This window comes from Macaca nemestrina, chromosome 13, assembly GCF_043159975.1.
Source record: "Macaca nemestrina isolate mMacNem1 chromosome 13, mMacNem.hap1, whole genome shotgun sequence".
NCBI classification, from domain to species: domain Eukaryota; kingdom Metazoa; phylum Chordata; class Mammalia; order Primates; family Cercopithecidae; genus Macaca; species Macaca nemestrina.
In genome coordinates, this window is record NC_092137.1 from 864,210 (window position 1) to 870,011 (window position 5,802).

At 38.2% G+C, this 5,802-nt stretch overlaps 1 long non-coding RNA gene across 8 annotated transcripts in view; it reads right to left on the reverse strand.

Moving 5' to 3' along the window:
• The window catches only part of LOC105497550 (uncharacterized), a 61,200-nt gene extending 55,428 nt beyond the window's left edge, over positions 1-5,772 (reverse strand). For all 8 annotated transcript variants that reach the window (XR_011611365.1, XR_011611363.1, XR_011611364.1 and 5 more), the window contains exon 1: positions 5,674-5,772. This is a non-coding gene — a long non-coding RNA (uncharacterized lncRNA). The remainder of the gene's footprint in view (positions 1-5,673) is intronic.
• Between the last annotated feature and the right edge of the window lie 30 nt (positions 5,773-5,802).

Consider the following 5,802-nt stretch of genomic DNA (forward strand, 5'->3'; position numbering starts at 1 on the left):
TAAATGCCATAAACATAATATGACATATTTTACACATAGCCCAATGCACTTGAGTTCCTTCCCTATGTTTATGCTGATTATTAATTTTTCTTATGTTTTTTTCCTTCACAGATTTGGCTGAATCTTCAAGAAGATGTAAATGATGATGGAAGTAGCAGTGTTCTTGTGTGTATCTATATTTAACTGGAAATAGTCTTAATGGTATTGTTGAAGTATTATTTACTGTGGCTTCTCTATACATGGTCGTCTTGCAGAGGGTTACAGGCACAGGTGACAGGACCCTGTGGTGTAGATGTGGAACTGGCTTGCTGGACATGCCCAGGTTTACAGATACACAAACACTTTGGAGCACAAGCCAAGGTGTTCTCATGATCCAGTATTGCAGGGAGGCAGAGAAACTGTGCCAAGCTCCTACTTGAGAGGACCATGTCCCATGGTGCTTCCATGTCTTCGAGGGTGGGAGGAGCTTACCCTGGAATGGTGGACACTTGCAGCTGGGAAGTGGCTTTGGGAGAAAGGGAGACCTGCAGCTGTGACCCTACGGGAGTGAAGTTATCTGGCTCATACACCGCGGGGCCAGTGCTCTCTGCTGCCAAAAAATAATGGAAATGGACCTCTGGGGTCTTCCAGATTTCTCTCTCCTCTGCAGTCTTTTTATATTTCTATTAATAATTTACTGAGTTTATTTTATGAATAGCTACTTAATTTTAAAAAATGTCTTTCTAACATCTATCAATACTGACATATAATTTTTCTATTAAGTATATTGAGGTGATTTAGTAAAAGAATGTTTTTTTAAAATTGAATTGTCCCTCCATTTCTTTTTTTTTTTTTTTTTTTTTTTTTTTTTTTGGAGATGGAGTCTCGCTCTGTCGCCCAGGCTGGAGTGCAGTGGCCGGATCTCAGCTCACTGCAAGCTCCGCCTCCCGGGTCTACGCCATTCTCCTGTCTCAGCCTCCCGAGTAGCTGGGACTACAGGCGCCCGCCACCTCGCCCGGCTAGTTTTTTGTATTTTTTAGTAGAGACGGGGTTTCACCGTGTTAGCCAGGATGGTCTCGATCTCCTGACCTCGTGATCCGCCCGTCTCGGCCTCCCAAAGTGCTGGGATTACAGGCTTGAGCCACCGCGCCCGGCCTGTCCTTCCATTTCTAAAATAAACCCTCTTGGTAATGCATCATTTTACATAGTGCTGGATTCTAATTGCTAATGATTTATTAGAAATGTATATTCATATTCCTATATATGCTCCTTACAGTTTGTGGGTTTAAATTATGATGATTCTATAAAATGAGATGTGGACATATTTTATATATCCTGTAAGAGTTTAAATAACACTGGAATTATTTGTTCTTTAAATTGAGTTAAAATTTAGCTGTGAGCCCCAAAAAGTTCAACTGCTTTATCAAACCCTTATTTTCAAGTTTTCCATTTTTCTTGGTCAATTTTAGTAATATGCATTTTGATAAAAATCTATGAAAATTTAAACATACTACAATATGGTTGCATATGTAATATTCTATTTTCATTATTTTAATGTTAACTCTGTATCCACACTAATCCATTATTAGTTTTTGTCTTTTTAAAAATGTAGACACTTGTAATATACTTTTATCTTTGGAGATTAAATACTTAATAACATTTATTAGTATTGGTCCTTTTTAACATTAAATTCTGCTGTTGATTTATAAACTTTTATTTTGAAAATTGGAGTATTTCTTTGGATTAGAGGACTTTTCTTTGCTACTTATTTGGTTATTAGTTATTCTGTCTGCTTCAGTCTTTACTTCGGAAACTGTATTTTGAGTATTTGGACTCTTCTTCCCTATATCAACTCTAACAGTGCCTCTGCCTAATTTACCCCTTTGGCCATTCCGTGAGTTGATCTCTTATATCTTAATATGGTTTTTTCAGGACCAAAACCCCTGCAATCATGGGACGTTCAATTGTACTGTAATGCTTTTCAAATCTAAGAATTATGTCCTCACATTACTGCCTTTTCCTAAAACCTGATTTATTTTCATTTCCCCAAGAGTACAACAAACAACATTTTAAATAATGTCTTTAATTTCATAGAATAAAGATTTTTACAGAGATAAATGTGTAAACCAAATATAAATTTCTAAGGTTCCTTAACCATCTGAATGGACCCCTTCTCTCAGCCAAAGGCATTCCAAAGTTAACATAAAAGACTAGTTCTGGCTGTGATGGGAAAGGGGGTCACACATGATTCATTACACCCTCTGGCATTAACATCAGAATAGATCTTAAGTCTGATAAGAAACATTTGCAACCTATTCTCCCTGAAACCTGCTACCTGAGGTCTCCATCTGCATGAAGAAACTGTGATCTCCACAACCCTTATAATTGCAACCCAGATGTTCCTTTCTATTGATGCCAGGTCTTTAGATAATAACTCTTTGAACCAATTGTCAATCAGGAAATTGTAAAATCTACCTATAACCGGAAGCTCTCACTTTGTGTAGTCCTGCCTTTGCAGATCAAACTAATGTATGTCTTACAGGTATTGTTTAATGTCTCCAATCTCCCTAAAATGCGTAAAACCAAGCTGCACCCCAACCACCCGGGGCACATGTCGTTAGGACCTCCCAAGGCTGTGTCACAGCATAGCCTTAAACTCGGTATATACTTTCTAAATTGATCGAGACCTTTTGGCTTTACAGATGCTAATCTTTGGAGTCGTTAAATTATTTTATATCCCGTCATCTACTGATGTCAATTCAGAGGCAGGTGTACTTCACCTAGTGCTAGAAATTGAGAAATATTCTATTAGATTATGTAAGCCAATACTCACAGTCTGTAGTGAGCTTAGCCAGTGTGTTAGCAGATACACTTACCCTGTAGTCCCGACACCACAGGTGGGATAACAGCTCAACAGGCCAGTCTTTTTTTATTTTTTCATTTATGATTGACACATATGTTATCCTAAATAGCAGACAGAGAGGGAGGTTCTCTAAAAGAAAATGAAGTATTTTGGGAATGGGCATTACAATGGTAACGCAGGTGCCATAGCAAACTCTGCATATTTGGAGGGTAAAGGAAGACAATGACTTTTAAAGGAAAACTGAGGAGAACTATATAATTGTTTTGAGATAATGATCCTTGGCTACAAAGATCAGTAACAATGACATTGCCAGCCACATTGGACAGAAGTTGCTCTGCCAAAATCTTTGTCCTTGCAGAAGTATTTTTCATGTAAGGTTTTTATGGGCTTTGTGTGAGGCTGCAGTTTCTGCAGAGTCTTTTGTGATAGTTCTTGTTATCAGGCATTCATACATCAGAACCCTTTCTCCATGGCCTTCCTAGACTTTTTTTTTTTTTTTTTTTTTTAACTCAAGTGATGCCATTTTAATTCTGACAACTTTTGCATGGAACGATTGTACATATCTTTGGAGTGCTACCTGATATTTCTATATATGCAAACATTGTGTAGTGATCAGATAAGAGTAATTAAGTAGTATATCCATCATCTTAAATATTCATTATTTCCTTTTGATAGGAATATTCAGAAACCTCTCTTCTAGCTATTTTGAAATACAATATTCATTATTGTTAACTCTAGCTACCCTACCCTGCAACAGAACAGCAGAATGCATTCCTCTTGTCTCACGGTAGCTCTGCACCTGTGGCTCAGTCTCTCCCCAACCCCCTACTTGCCCTCAGTCTTTGGTAACCACTGTTCTAATGTCTACCTCTATAAAAGCAAACTGTTAGATTCCAAGTCTGAGCAAGATCACGTGGTGTTTGTCTTTCTGTGCCTGATTTATTTCACTTAACACAATGTCCTGCAGGTTCATCTATGTTGTTGCACATAACAGGATCTCTTTCTCTTTTAGGGCTGAATAATATTCCTCTGTGTGTGTGTGTGTGTGTGTGTGTGTGTGTATACACCACATTTTCTGTATCTGTTCATCTGTTGATAGACGCTGAGGTTGATTTTGTATGTTGGCTATTGGGAACTGTGCTGCAGTAAACATAGAAGTGCAGCTCTCTCTTTGACATACTGATTTTATTTCCTTTGGATAAATATCCAGCAGTAGGACTGGTGGATCATATGGTAGTTCTCTTTTTTCCCCATTTTCACTCAGCATAGTACTGGAAGTCCTAGACAAGGCAATCAGGCAAGACAAAGAAATAAAAGGCATCCAAATTGGAAAGGAGGAAGTCAAATTGTCCCCGTTTGCAGACAACATGATCTTACATATAGAAAGCCCTAAGGACTCCACCAAAAGTCTGTTTAAACTAATAAACAAATGTAGTAAAGTTGGGGGATACAAAGTTAACACACAGAAACTAGTAGCATGCCTATATGCCACTAGAAAACTATCTGAATAAATAAGTAAACAAAGCAATTCCATTTACAATAGCTACAAAAAATAAAATATCTAGGAATAAATTTAACCAACAAATATCTTTGAAATAAAAACTATAAAACACTAATGAAAGGTATTGAAGAAGACACAAGAAAATATAGCCCATGTTCACAGACTGGAAGAATTAATATTGTTAAATGTCCATACTACTCAAAGAGATCTACAGATTCAATAAAATCTATATTAAAGTCTCATGACATTCTTGACTGAAATAGAGAAATAATCATGAAATTCACATGGAACCACAAAAAATCCTAAATGTCAAAAGCAATCTTGAGCAAAAAGAACACAGTGCAGGCCTCATACTACCTGACTTCAAAACATACTACCAAGCTGTAATGAGCAAAACAGCATGGTGCTGGCATAAACACAGATACATAGATCAATGAAACAGAATAGAAATCCCAGAAATTAATTCACACAATCACAGACAAAGTAGTTTGACAAAGGTCCCAAGACCACTCAATAGGGAAAGGCAGCCTCTTTGCGCCATTCTCTGTGGAGCTCCACCTTCACACCTGACTCTTACTTTCCATGCCATTTTTCACTAAATGTTTCCAATTATTAGATAAGGGGGTACAGGGCTTTTATCCATGATGTGGAATTTTTCCCTATTACAGTTGTTGTTCTTGCTGTTGCTGTTTTCATTTCACTGGAAAATTGTGCAAATAGCCACTGTCCTGGCTCTGGATGCCTGGTAATGCCAAGGGCCTCCTGTGTAACCATTGCAGTCATTCCCCACGGGAGCAGAACCCTACAACACAGGCCACACAGTTTCAGATCTTTCAAAGACCTTTTGAAACGATGCAAGCAGTCATTATATGTAATTATATGTCTTTTGAAATGGGGCAATCAGCCATTATATGTCTGTTTTACTGAAAATAAAACTGAGGTCACAATCTAAATTTACAGATTCTTTCTCATTCGAAGTCATTTTGTCGCTAAATTTATTTTCAAAATTTTGGGTGAGAATGGCCTGACTCGTGGTTCTCCGGCCTCATGACTGTGGACATTTTACAACACTCCTCCTATCTCCCCAGAGCCTCAGTGAGAGCCGGGGAAGGTGGGTCCAGCCCCCACCATCTTCCTCCAGGTACATCTGCGGGCATCAGTCTGGAAGTCGGGAGGGACTTGAAGTGCTAAGTCTAAAAAGGGGAGTTTTTAACTATCTTGCTGTCTATTTTGAAATTAAAGTATAAAATGCAAAGAAAAGAACAACTGTTAATCTTTTACGCGTCCGAATCAATGATGAAATAGTGAGATTTAAAGTGAGTGAGGTTACCGTCACCATGGTGAGACTTCGACTTTAATGGAAGAGCCGAGTTGCCATCTTTAGGAGGAGTCACAATCTGACGAATCTTTTTCTGTGTGAATGTCAGCGTTTCCTAGACAGGAACTTACAGGCCGTCGC